The sequence below is a fragment of the Microchirus variegatus genome (assembly GCF_963457635.1).
Source record: "Microchirus variegatus genome assembly, chromosome: 17".
Classification (NCBI taxonomy): domain Eukaryota; kingdom Metazoa; phylum Chordata; class Actinopteri; order Pleuronectiformes; family Soleidae; genus Microchirus; species Microchirus variegatus.
This window is the reverse complement of record NC_139818.1, coordinates 8,048,323-8,063,130: the sequence shown is the minus strand read 5'-3', so window position 1 is coordinate 8,063,130 and position 14,808 is coordinate 8,048,323.

Here is a 14,808-nt window from a genome sequence, read left to right as displayed (position 1 = left end):
AAGCGCCTGGCGTCACACAGGCAGAGCGTCTGTGCCACGCGGGCACTGGATGAAAAACTGGCGGGGATCATCGGGGAATCCCTCATGAGTGGAGTGGTGACTGAGGTGGAGGGGGACACCGATGCAGGTGTCGTGCCAATGTAGGTATCCCTGACAGAAAGTGTTGCCGCGGAGGCGGAGAAACAGTGGTGCGCTTGCTTTCACCCAAGTAAATGAAAACAATTGCATTGTTTAATTATTTATTTTATGTATACTTCACATACTACTCTATAACGTCTGGCAAAGATATGGGGGGAAACCCATTATTTCCGACTGTTTACCTGTCTGCCATAATTTGTATCCCCCCATATTTTTGGCTAGAATAGAAGAACGCTGTTCATAAAACCAGAGGTTGTAGAGTAGTATTTGAAGTATACATAAAATAAATCATCAAACAATGCAATTGTTGTTAGTTTTGTCGTCGGGGATACCTACATTGGCACAACACCTGTCGCCAGAAACCCGAGTGTCGGGACTGGCATGGCGTGGTTTCTGTGGGTGCTCCTCTCTAAGGCTGGGCCCAATGCCGCACACAGATCCAAGAAACCAGCTCGTGGGAGTCGGAAACGGCTCATCAGCCACTCATCACTGTTGGCCAGTGGATCTAGCTCGTCTCGGAAGTTCCGCTCCCTCCGTAGCCTTCCGTTTGCCACATCCTCTAACAGTGCCAAAGCAGCCATTGTGCGCCATTACGCATTGTGAGTACCTGCCTTTATATGCCCATCGATTAGGTATCTGCTACACGTGTGAGAATTACCCTGATATCAGTGTAAACATAATTTGCCCTACTGTTGTGTTACTATTGTCCTAAATCATGTTTCCCATGTGCACTGCAGGGAGTTTGTTTGTTTGTTCATTGTAGAAATGTAATTTTTTTTAATCAATTTCTTGCAAATAAACTGTTATATGAGAGGTAATATAACTATTTATTTTACACGATCAGTTTCTCCCGTTTCTTTCTTCTGCCATCAGTGGCGCAGTTTCTCCTTACCTCAGGTATGTGCGTACGCATGGGTCAGAGTTGGCGTGGAGGACCGCACATTTTCCCGTCAAGTTCTCTTTTTATAAATCCCACGGTTTGCGTAGAGAATGGCGTACGCAACGTTTATAAATGAGGCCCCAGAGCTCTAGCTTCAGTCCGCAGTCTGGTCCCACACACACACACACACACACACACACACACACACACACACACACACACACACACACAGCTAATGGCACCGTGCTGTAGTTTAGAAAAGAAAATGCAGCCATTGTTATGCTCATTGACTATGGATGAGCATCTGCTTAATGCGGATGTGTGATCTGATGGCCACGCTCCTTCCCATAGAGCGTCTCACTGTGTTTCCCTATGCACACACATTAACAGGCAGAAGCATAGAGTCGTACTCTGCACCCACATCTGCTTCTGCGCTGCCTCACAACTGCAACTTTAACCATGACAACGCTTTGAGAAACTGGAAAAGAGTCATTATGGTGATATATATACATACATACATATATATATATATACATATTATAATTTTTTTTTTTTTATTATTATTATTATTATTATAATTATAATTATTATTATTTTTTTAACGACCCAGTACTTTTCCAGACACAAAAATTGATGCTTTGTGTACGCCATTGTTGAACTTATTCTTTGTTTACTTTTTGTTATCCTTTCTTTCTGAGTTGTTTGATGTGCAAGACAAGTACGCAGAAAAGCAACATGAGTTTAATTTATGATTCTGATGAAAGATTGAACTTCAAGTGAAATTATACGGCCTATTTATCTCCAAGGTTTGCCTTTATGCTGGAGAAGTAAATTCATAATATAATTTAACCTTGCGATGGGGAGCCTTTGTTCTTTCTCCACACTCGTCTGCCATATTTAAAGGTACAGTGTGTAAAATATTGCTACAGTTATCCTCACCTTTCCTTTCTAAGTGTGTGGAAAAACGTATACTGTATGTACCCTTCAGTTTGTCCATTGCGGGCTATGGTAAAAACATGGTGGTTCAAAATAGCGGCCTCTAAAAAACTCATTCTGGGGTCATGAAAAACAACAATTTCTACAATCAAGGTATTTTGCACTTGTAAATAAATGCTTGCTTAGTTTATCTTCAATTTCTGCCACAGGAAAATTATTGGATCTGGGATTTTGCACCTGTGGGATCAACTGAATAGATGCAGCACTTCCTCCCTGCCAGTAACAGAATTGATTTTTTTTAAGGATTTATTACTTGGCATTAAATCCTTTAATGGAGCTGGCTCACAATATATTAATGATATGAAAATGCCACATAACCCTTTAAGACCTCTGAGATCAATGGGAAGTGGTCTGTCACTGATTCATAAAGTAAAATCCTAAGACCGTGTATGTCAAAAAATGGACGTAGTCCTTGGGTTCTGAGTAGCAAATAGAACTCCATTTGAATGGAATTCTATGGGAAAAGAACTTCTATTTCACATTTGAATTAGGTGCAATATTATGCTAGTTTTCAACTATTGATAATGTAAAGCACCTCTCACCGGTGTATTTAAAATATCGGTATTGGACATGAAAAAGTGGTATTGTATCATTCCTACTCCTGGATATACACAAAAGTGTTTTTGAGGTTCATTTGCACTTTAAGAACACTGTATTTTATTGACTGATACTTATCTGAAACTGGAAATAAATTGAAAATAAATGATACTGTCATGTGTAGTGAAACTGATCATTAAATGGTTAAATATAACTACAGAGGTTACTTTTTGTTGACTTGGAAGAGTTTCTAATTCTTTCCTAAGAGGGTGAAAAGATTATGGACACGGTTGAGCTCTTCCTTAATCTTTCACAAAAATATAAAAATTATATTTCCTGAATTATTTATTTTGGTTTGTTTGGATCGCCCCCATTTAATAAAAAAATGAGCCTTGTTCACCTTGAAGAATCACTGCTGTTTTATTATAATTTCCGAAGATGTAACAACCTTCATTTTACCAAAGAAGTGCAGCTGAAGTGAAAATTAGTCTAATCCATTTCCGAAGAACAATTTGATGACAGATGATGGGGAGAAGCAAAACTGATTTCCCTTTGCAAGTGAATCCATCACTAACCAGCATTATGTCTGCATGAAGAATGGTCTGAGAGCTATTTGTCCCCCCCGCCCGCCATTTGTATCAGTTAATTTTATCTAAAGCAAGATGGAGAGTTACATAATCAAATTTCTGTTTTCTGCTGCTCATTGCACTGTGACGGTAGCTGTGGACATTCTCAGATGTGCAATTTACAGCAGATTCATCAATAAAATACAACAATAAAATCATTATCCCAGGGGATAGAACTGTGAAGGCTGTGAAGGGACTACGGCGTGGAGTTGTGACAAAGCCATTTTTAAACCTTGTTAAAACAATGTTATGGTAATGACTAACAGTGCATCCACCATTCCAGAGGGGGAGCTGCGCTTCTGAGAGCTGACGTGCTAATTACGTCAAGAAGGTTGGGAAAGCTGGCTGGCAAATCACAACACAATTCGTCTTCTCGGGGTGAGATTTCAGTCTGAAACAGCATCGCTGACGAGAGCTTCCGTGGGGAGAGATTTAGATCGGCTCGTTTGCAGCAACTAGGAGGTTTTTAACCATAAAAACAAGTAGTTCATGTAGCCTATGTAACTAGACCTCCATAACTCACATAATGGATGGTCTAATTACATAGTTCTAGTTACATTTGACCAGTCAAATTGAAAGATGGTTCTCTGCCATCATTGCATGAAACCCATTTGCGATTGGTTCCATTTTTTTAGGAGATTCTGAAGTTGGCCAAAATGTCGTCCTTGTCTGCAGAGCGAAAAGCTGCCAGGCTTGGCTGTGTTCACCCAGGCTGGTGGAAATACGGTATATAAAACCATGCAGCTGTTTCCTGGAGAGCAACATGTGTTATCTTATCATGTAGCACATCTCTAACTGATTTTAATCTCTTACAGTTCTGCTGACACCAGTGAACGACATGAGGTCAGGACAGGAAAGAGGACTCCGTCATCTTCAAGTCTCTGACCACAACAGCCTTCACAGGCTTCACTACAAACCCAGTGATCCAGATGGACCCTGGCATTTAAAGACTTTTTCACTTTTTATTTTTGTTATTATGTATTGTATGTTTTGGGTAACATCTACTGCACGTCTGTCCGTCCAGGGAGTGGATCCCTGACCTGTGGTTCTCCCTAAGGTTTCTACCCTTTTCCCTGTTATAAGGGTTTTTTCCCTGGTAGTTTTTCCTTACCCCGGTGAGAAGGTCTAAGGACAGAGGATGTTACCAACCCTATGAAGTCCCATGAGGCAAACTATGTTTTGTAAACTGTGGGCTATACAAATAAAGATTGATTGATTGATTGATTGATCTTTTATCAACGCTTTCTCTTCTATGACTTGTCTGAAGCCAAATGACCAAAAACTTGGAGGAGCTTTATCAAAGTTGATGCAAAAAGGTTTTTTTCTTTGTCTTTCAGCAATGGGTCGCCACAGCAGATGATCCACATATTTGTTTTGAAAGAGATTTTCACACCAGATGCCTTTTCTGATGCAACCCTGCCATTTATCTGGGCTTGAGAATGGCACAAGCACTGTGCGAAATACAGGGGGCTAGACCCTCCAGACAACACTCAAGACCCCCTGAAAGCCTCAAAGGCAAAATTTGAGGGATTTTCGAAGTACAGTTAATGCACCGCACAGTGCGGCGTGTATGCAAATTCCTATGCTAGAAAAACACCTTGAATGCACCCGTGTTACGTGCAGCTGCAGCACGCGTGTGACGTGTGTGGATCAATAATATGAGGAGCGAGCGATTGAAAACATGGCCTTTGATTGAGAAGAAAAGGTAGGACAATATCAGTTACCTGGAAACACTTTGGCTTCAATTTGATGGACGTTGAGCAAAAAGAAATTGTTTGCAAAGTTTCTCGCTCTGCCGTGTCTGCTCCTCAAAGCAGCACAACCAACTTATTCAATCACTTAAAGTTCAGCCATAAAGTGGTCTATGACCAGGCGATAAAGCTCGTCAGTCAGCGCCACGCAACACAGTCCTTTATTAAGGACACTCTTTACAATGCCGTCCCATATCCCACCACGTCCCGCAGACAGACAAGAGATAACGGAGGCTATTAGTGTGTTTTGCATGTTGGACATGTTTGCAAGTTGTGCAGCAGTGCAAGTAGATTGGTTAATTTTTTTTTTTTTGCTTGTTACTAATGTATTTCTGGCTGTTCTTTTAAATAATATTTAAAGTTGAGTTTTGGTGGTTCAATAAGTTTTGAAATCAATATATATCGTGTCTATTAATCATGATTTCAATATCAGTCAAAAATAATTGTGACTAATATTTTTGCCATAATCGTCCAGCTTTCAAAGGTGGGAACAGGGAGGAGCTGAGAGACATTCAGAGGGACCTGAATGATACGATCAGGGTGGCTAAGGACAGCTACAGAAGGAAGTTGGAGAGGAAACTCACGCTGAACAACACGAGGGAGGTCTGGAGTGGTATGAGGACCATCACTGGTTTCAGACCCACTGGCAGTGGAGCTGGTGGCAGTTTGGCTATGGCCAATGAGTTAAATCTATTCTTCAACAGGTTTGACACTGCTGCCCCAGCCCCTGCTGGTTCTCCTGTTGACTGTCTCCAGCCATCACCACTTGTGACCTCCCCCCCTCCTGCTGATAGCACCTCATCTCACACTCATCCAACACCTCTCACACCTCTTCTGGCTCCCTTGCTGCCTGCCCTCTCACTATGGACTCCAACTCTGCTGCAGGCCCTGACGGTGACAGTCCATGTGTTCTCAAAGCCTGCGCTGAACAGCTCTGTGGAGTGCTTCATCATGTCTTCAACTTGAGCCTGAAGCACAATTTATACTCCTGCGTAAAGTGCTCTGCGTAGGTTACGCAGAGTCCTCTGCGTCGACTTAGAGCCTGTCGAAGAGCCTCTGCGTCGTCTCCGAATGCACAATATATTTTTTAAGTGTCCGTCACTCCGTCAAGGGACAACGGAGACGGCAAGAGCTGCGATTGGTCCTCAGGACAGGCCGAGCGAAGCTGCTTTGTGCCGGCTCACAGTGCGCACCCGAGCGTCCACAGAGGCGGAGCTGTTCACCGCGGACAACGTCGCTGCCAAACTATAAATACGTCATATCTTAACACACACAGCACATGTTTAGACTCTAAATGGCCAATTTCTCGCCTCAAATTATCTTAAAACAATCTTTCTCTTTCGCTCTCGGACACCATTGCTCACTGTAGCCAGAAGCACCTTGCGCAGCGACCCCTACCGATCGGGCGGGAAATTGCAGCACGTAAGAACACTGAATTCCTTTACAAGAAGGGACAGAGCCGCCTCTATTTCCTGAGGAGGCTCCACTCCTTTAACATCTGCCGGACTATGCTGAGGATGTTTTATGAGTCTGTGGTGGCCAGTGCTATTCTGTTTGCTGTTGTGTGCTGGGGCAGCAGACTGAGAGTAGCAGATGCCAACAGACTCAACAAGCTTTCTCAGGAAGGCCAGTGATGTTGTGGGGGTGGAGCTGGACACTTTGACAGCAGTGTCAGACAGGAGGATGCTGTCAAAGGTGCGGGTGATACTCCAGCATGGCTCTCACCCTCTCCACAACGCTCTGGTCAAACAGAGGATCTCCTTGTCAGAGACTAATTGCTCCTAAATGCACCACTGAGAGCCACAGGAAGTCATTTCTGCCTGTGGCCATTAACCTGTACAACTCCTCCCTCTGATGATCAGACTCTTTATAAATAAACATAACAAACTGTAATTACCCACTCTCATCTAACTTCTTTTGATTTGTTTATACTTACATTCACTGTATATTGTATATTTTTCCAGATTGTCTACTTTATTATTGTATTTTATTTGTTATTGTTTATTTTATTTCATTTAGCTTATTAAGATAAGATAAGATAAGATAGCTTTATTTATCCCACAGTGGGGAGAGAACAGGGTTTCAGCAGCTCCGTATACAGATTAACAATTACACAATGTTATAAAAACTGTACAAAGAAAGAAATAAGATAAGAGTGAATGTAAATAAGGTGCGTATTTGGTTCAGGTAAAAATAAGACAAATCTAGGCAGACAAGACAAACAGGACAACAACTGTAAACAATAACTAAACAGACCAGCTAAAGACAAGGAACAAAAAACTGTAAACAATAACTTAACAGACCAGTAAAAAAACAAAAACTGTAAACAATAACTTAACAGACCAGTTAAAACAAGAAACTGAACTGTAAACAATAAACATAACAGACCAGTTAAACAACAAAAAAACAAAAACTGTAACAATAACTTAACAGACCAGTTCAAAACAAAAACAACAAAACTGTAAACAATAGCTTAACAGACCAGTTAAAAACGAAAAACAAAAAACTGTAAACAATAACATAACAGACCAGCTAAAAACGAGGAACAAAAACTGTAAACAATAACAGACTAATACAGCAGTGACACAAACATAGTTATTTGGTTTGCACACTGTTGTACAGACGGACAGCAGTAGGGATGAACGACCTGCGGAGCCGCTCCGTCCTGCACTTAGGGTGCATCAGTCTCTGACTGAAGGAGCTTCTCAAGGCCCCAACAGTCTCGTGCAGTGGGTGAGAGGTGTTGTCCATGATGGCCGATAGTTTGGCCAGTACCCTCCTCTCTTGGATGACCTCGATGGAGTCCAGGGGACAGCCACAGACCGAGCCGGCTTTTTTAATTATCCGATCTAGTCTGTTTTTGTCCCGCACAGAACAGCCCCCTCCCCAGCACACCACAGCAAACAGGACCACTGACGCAACCACAGTGTCGTAGAAAGTCCTCAGCAGTGTCCTGCTCACCCCAAAAGAGTGCAGTCTCCGCAAAAGATAAAGGCGACTCTGACCCTTCTTGTAGAGCGAGTCAGTGTTGTCAGTCCAGTCCAGTTTATTATTTAGGTGAACACCCAGGTACTTGTATGTTGTCACCCTCTCGATGTCCAGTCCCTGGATGTTCACCGGTGCAGTGATTTGCTTCTTTTTACTGAAGGTTACCACCATTTCTCTCGTCTTGCTGGCGTTGACAAGAAGGTGATTCTTCTCACACCAGCTGACAAAGTCCATGATAGTCCTCCTGTATTCCTGGTCGCCATCTCCTGACACACACCCCACAATGGCAGTGTCATCAGAGAACTTTTGGAGATGGCAGCTGTCTGTGGAATACCTGAAGTCCGATGTATATAGGGTGAAGAGGAAGGGTGAGAGCACAGTGCCTTGGGGGGCTCCCGTGCTGCAGACTAACGTGTCTGACACACAGTCCTGCAGCCTCACAAACTGGGGTCTGTCTGTGAGGTAGTTGGTGGTCCATGCAGCCAGCCGGTCGCTGACACCTGCTCTCTCCAGCTTCACCCTAAGCAGCGATGGTTGTATGGTGTTAAAGGCACTGGAGAAGTCAAAAAAGGTAATCCTCACGCTGTTTCCAGTGCCCTCCAGATGAGACAGGGACCTCTGCAGCAGGTAGATGATGGCATCATCCACCCCGATGCCAGGCTGGTACGCGAACTGCAGAGGGTCCATGTTTGGGCTCACCAGGGGGCGGAGGTGTTTGAGGATTATCCTCTCCAGTGTCTTCATGAGATGTGATGTTAGGGCCACGGGTCTGAAGTGGTTGGGTTCCTTGGGGCATGATGTCTTGGGGACAGGGACCACACAAGAAGTCTTCTTCTTATTGCCTATTTTACTGTTTTATTTTATTTATATCTGTTTATCTAGCCCTTGTTTCCTCATGCTGTATTTCCTCTTACTTTGCACGGAGCATCTAGAACAAAAATAATTTAATTTAATTTAAATTTAATTTAAAATAAAGTATTTTGATTCTGATTCTGATTCAGCCATAGTTTAAACATGTTACAGTGTAATTGAAAAACAACCATTTTTTTTTTCCTAAAGATCTTTGTAATTTCAGTTTAATATATATATGATCTACATACATAATACACTTTGCATGCTTTCTTATCCTTTATAACTAGACAAAATTTAAATTATTTTATTTGTAATTTATTATTTTTAATGTTTTAATAACTGCTTTCCAAATGGCGCTGTGGAAAAGGCCCACACAAGCCCACATCTGACAGGGAAAATAGCCAATACTGCAGCGTGGCACCTGGGGTGGTGAAACAGTATTGTGCAACAAATGGGAGATGGGACCCCCCCGATTATTAATGGGTATTTCGCACACTGGGCACAAGGATGTGGCTGAGTGTCCAATTAACAATGAGCAATGGGGATTGGGTACCTTTATCAGGGAAACCCAAGCCCTTCACCTGGCCACCACCATGTGGGATACTCAAACCAGCAACATTTCAGTCACAAGCAAAGTCTTCTTTCTGTTTGGCTATGTGCTGCCCTGTAAAGCTGATTCAAAAGGTGGTGGTGAGAAACATGAATACCACAACTCACAGACCAACACCCTATACCTCACCCACTTCACTGGGTCGTACACCATTTTTATAGGCTTATTATAAAGTAATAAAGAATTCATAATTATTTGTATGTTAATTAATCATCATCAACATTTCACAATTGTGATAACCAATTAGCCACTAAGAAAAAAACCGATGCAGCATATACTGTGCATGAAAATAAAAATAAATCTGGATTCAACGACACAGTCTTTTTCCAAAGCATTTATTATCAGTTGCAGTATGAATTTTAAGTCTGCCTTTATATTAGCAATAATACATGTGTCCCCTGATGTTAGCATCGCTGCATTCCAAGTTATTTGTTTTATATTTTAATAAATCAGTTCATGATGAAAGAAAGCCAAAAGTAGTCCAACATTTTTATGTGATTACATTTGCTCAGGTACGGCCAATGCAAACACTGCACCAAAGGTTAGAAAGAGTTCAAATGGTACAGTAATAATCTCATACGCATTCAAATCAACACACAAGTGATGAAAAAATATGGTGCCGCGACTGAACTTTTAATCCAATTCAGTTTGATTGGCTGCCATATACAGTAGTGTATGCAGTATACAGGGATATCAATAGTGAATTCAAAATTTTCCTTTGATTTTGAAAAACAGTGGATTCTTGATTTCATACAGAGGTAGACAGGAGCAGCTATCCATGGACTTTGTACACTAGCTAGCATATAAGCTAGTTTAAGCTTCGTAAATTGGCAAAAAATAAAATAAACATATAAAATAAAGGGGCCCAAGTCACACGTAATGCCCACAAAGTGTACATGACTGTAAAAAAGCAGAGCCATTTATAGTAGTAGCTATCCAAGGGAACCTTTTCACTGTAAAAGTTTTGTGGATGAATGATAACTGAACACGGGAAAGCTAAAAGCATTTTAATTGAATGAATTGAACCGGATTATTAACACGGATGCTGGGACCAATACGTTGGAGAATGTAGTCGGTACTATTTTCAGTTGCCAGAATTTAGTTGCTGAAATTTAGGTGACAGTTAAATCAATTGTGAAGGGAGTTCAGGTTGCTGAGGTCATCTGGTTTTACTGAGAGATAGAGCAGGGTATCATCTTCACAGAGTGGTACAATATATATACGACCAGTTGTGCCAATTATCTGACCTAAGGGAAGCATGTAAGGTGAGAACAGAATAAGACCAAGGATGAACCTTTTGGACACCATAGCAGTGAAGCAGATGAACATACAATTACCCAGTGAGAACATTGTTTGTCACAAGGGATACAAATCGCTCAAAGATTTTTATCAAACGTTTGAGTAATTTTGAGATCTCATGTATCTCAACTGGCAGGAGGTACAGGTAACTGGGTAACACTGGATAAGGACGTGCCCTAAAAGGCTGCAATGTCCAGAATCACACTCTAGTCCAGTGTTTCCCAAACTTTGTATATGGGGACCCACTTTATAAAGGGAAGATCTGTGCATAATATAGCAGCTAATTTACAGCCATATCTGTAACCCGTAAATTAATCATAGTAAACCAATTAAAGGTGAAGTAAGTAGTTTATAGTGACATCTAGAGGAGAGGCTGAAATTTACAACAAAGAACTGGTCCTCTGCTCACCCCCTCCCTTCCCTGAGCGCTACGGTATCCTCAGCCGGTCAAATGTGGTCCTCGTCGTCTTTCTCCATGTCAGCAGATGAGGTTCTAGTATTTCTTCAGACAACGAGAGGGGGAGAGGGCGAGGACGAGGGACAGCTCTTCGTGGCCTCGGTCGAGCTGTCAGAAGCAGGCGAGGGAGAGAGCGAGCTACCGCGGCCGTAGCAGACGAAGCAGAGAGAGTGGAGGCGGGACTTCCGCTACAAGTAAAGAGACGCTTGATTTGTTCTCTCGCGTTTGTCCTTACAGGCTCCGGTAGAAACATGGCGTCTCGCTGCTAACAGTTGCAATGCAACAGTGGCCTGTGACCATGTTTTTTTACATGACTTTTTGAAACACTACAAAAATGAAACAAAAAGTATTATACAGCGACTAGACAATGCAGGAGCACATCATATGTATAAAAAAGTGGATTTTGGGTCATATAAACCCATAAATATGTCCCTTTAAAGCTTAATTTTATGCATGTCATTTAAAATAAACACAGCTGGGAAATTTCAGCAAATTTTCTCTCCCATGACCCATTTTGGGGTCCCAACCCAGTGTTTGGGAATCACTTCTCAAGTCTGTCCACAGCAAAAGTGTTGTTTCCCCAGGTCTCTAGTTTTGTCACCATGTCACCATTGCAAAACATTACAAATGTGTGCTTACTTTGGATGTAAATTCAAAATATCTGAAAAACGACAACAAAAAAACAGCATAGATACTGTTCATATAGTGGATGGAGGGGGTGTGGGATGATTGTGGTGAAAAATATGAGAAGCAAAACATGGGATACCACAATCATATTATGTAATACATTTAAAAAGCAGCATTTTTTGGCTTATCATAATGTTAAAACTTTGTTGCACTGTGTAATGGGGATAGAAAAATGCCCTGTGCTTTTATATTGATCACTTACTTATGGACGGCCCCATGTCATATTGTTCATAAAAACGATAAAGGGAAATAATTTTACGGCTAAGAAAATCCCATGCTGCATGAGAACACAGGCAAAGCAGTGGTGGGTAAACTAAAAGCATCAATGGTAATCCAACTGTTAGAGAGAAAATCCTCCTTCAGGTTTGGCGCGAAGGCGAATAAAAATGTAAATCTTCAATGACTCCAAACATCCTTCAGTACTGAGACCACACTTTGGCAATGTGTTGTATATGAATTGTTTTTTTATCTTGAAATTCTGCTTGAAATATTGAAATAAATATCATTATCATAATACTGTGACATAATTCTAAGCTTCTACAGCCTAGCACTAGCATGGGGTTTTCGTTGAAAATTAGTATATGCATTTCTCCATATCTAAAACACAGCATAGAATAGCATTCACCTGGTATCTACACACTGCGGTGTTTAATGACACACAACACAGCATCAGCTGCTGCATCTTTACGACAGTGATTAAACTGGAATCTCTTTTGCTCCTTTGAAAGTTTTAGGTGTGTGTGCAGGTCATACAACTGCACAATGCACAAGAAGTACACCAACATGATTGTGAGTACTCATGAGCCAGCACTTTGGCATGAACCTGACTGATACCATGGGTTTCGAAATTGAAAAAGGTTGCATCTCTTGACCTTTGGGGGGCACCTCTACTGCCTGTTCCACTTCATCTACTCTGCATTTAGATCCTTATGGTTGAATGTTTGCAACTTTAGCACTAACAACAATTCCTCACACTGCAAAGACACCTACGAATAAAACACAATCGAATTCATTTCATAACACGTGTCGATATCACTAGTGAGTTTCAGAGAGGGGGAGATTTGTTCAGGTTCTCTGTCACATGTTTGTGCTCATCTGGTGATAGGAACTGAGCAAAGAGAGCTGCAATCCCAAAATGTGAGTATTTCAATAACCTGAGGATGAAACGTGACCATGGTTTGAATTACAGCAGAGCGAAGGGGAGATCGGCTTCTCCTGAATAGAACACAAGCTCCCCCTGAAAGTCTACTTAGAGACATAGAGGGTCTGAAACTTTGTCCATTTCTGTGTCACGGGTTACAGACTTTGATTTTCTGTACAAGGAGGTTCCTGATATAAATGACCTTATAAAAGTAAAATATATCAATATGTGTTTACTTGCTCATTACATACAATTTCCATGTGTGCGTGCATGTGACATGTTCAGTAGTGGTGCCACCTGAAAAATAGGGCTCCCCCAAATGTCACTTAACACTGAACATGACAAAAAAAACTACTTTAAATGATGAGTTTTATTTCACGACTACTTTGACTGTACTGCTAATCTTAAAGATGCAGTCTGTAATTTTTGGTGATTTCTGTTGCTGTTGATGTTATGATGCTTCTGTGTGGTCTTCCTGCTGCAGCCTTCATCTGAAAACAGGCGTATGCAAGGCAACACTATCAAACCTGACTAGTCCAATTCAGGGAGTAATATGTTGCAATGCTGCACTTAAAACACAAGTTGGAGTAGTTTTCACACTGTAGTCCAGACTCGACATGTCCTCAACACCACATGCTTACAAACAGTTTTGTGATTGGTCAGAATTTTGTGGGAAATGTGTGTCTTTTTCTGTTCTCTGGATGGTGATACACCATTTCCAATTTGAGTGAGCAACTAACTTACACCGAGAAAACGATGTAATATATCTGATGATGTTGATAAGAAGACGCGCTGTTGCTTCATCCAGCTAGAAGACATGTTCTGGACAGAGTGGAATTGATGTGTTTACACAAGCCCATTAGAACCGATCTAGGGGAGGAACGTCCCCAGTTTCGGAACAACAAGCTAAGTATGAAAGCACCCTTAAGCACTATTCAGATGGGATTAGTATTACCAGTGTACATCTGTAATATACTAATGACCAATTCCCACAGGATAAGAAATCTCAGTAAAACTATCACAAGTGGGAGGAGTAAATAGATTTATGCACTGCTGCAACCTCCTGTCATCATGTGGGTGTATTCCTGATTTGACAAGTGCAGACACAGATGAACATAGTCCAGATAAAAGCTAAAACAAGGTGAAAAAATGCTGTGTTTGTTTTTGGTTTGAGGAGAATCAGTTTCAGTTTGAGACCATGGTGCACAACCACGCCATTTGGGAAGAGATTTATAAACTTAAAGCAATCAGAAGTCCTGTGCCTCTGACAAGTGCTTTAGGCCATCTTTTGGTTTGGTACGCCGATAAACACCCGAGGTTGGACAAGTCTGTGGCAAACCTCGGGCTGAATGTTTCTTTAAGTCGTGGAAAACTAATTATAATCAGGATATGGTGGAATATTTACGCATTACTTACTGCTCGTCTATTCACACAGGATTAGTATCACTTAGGGTCATTTTTCCAGACCTTTGTACCTAAGGTAAAAGTTGCTGTAATCTTTATTGACATCATCCAGTAATGATTAGTGACACATTCGTAACTAAAATCACTGAGAAGCTCTGATAATAATGACTTTACCCAACCTCTCCGTGTAAAATGAATCCCATCCAAATAGGGCTTAAGGGACTGTTTGTGTGTATACAGCAGCAGAGCAGAGACAGGCAGGGACAAGACGCATTTATGCCCTCAAAGTGCTGTTTTTGGAGCAGTGAAATTCACTTCTGAACTTTCCTTTTCCACTTGTTGTGATGTCAGTCAAACTCCAACATATTTTTACGATTTACTATAGGCAATGTAGCTACTGCCTCAGTCTGTCTTGGCGTAACACAAATCCCTTCCTGTGTGC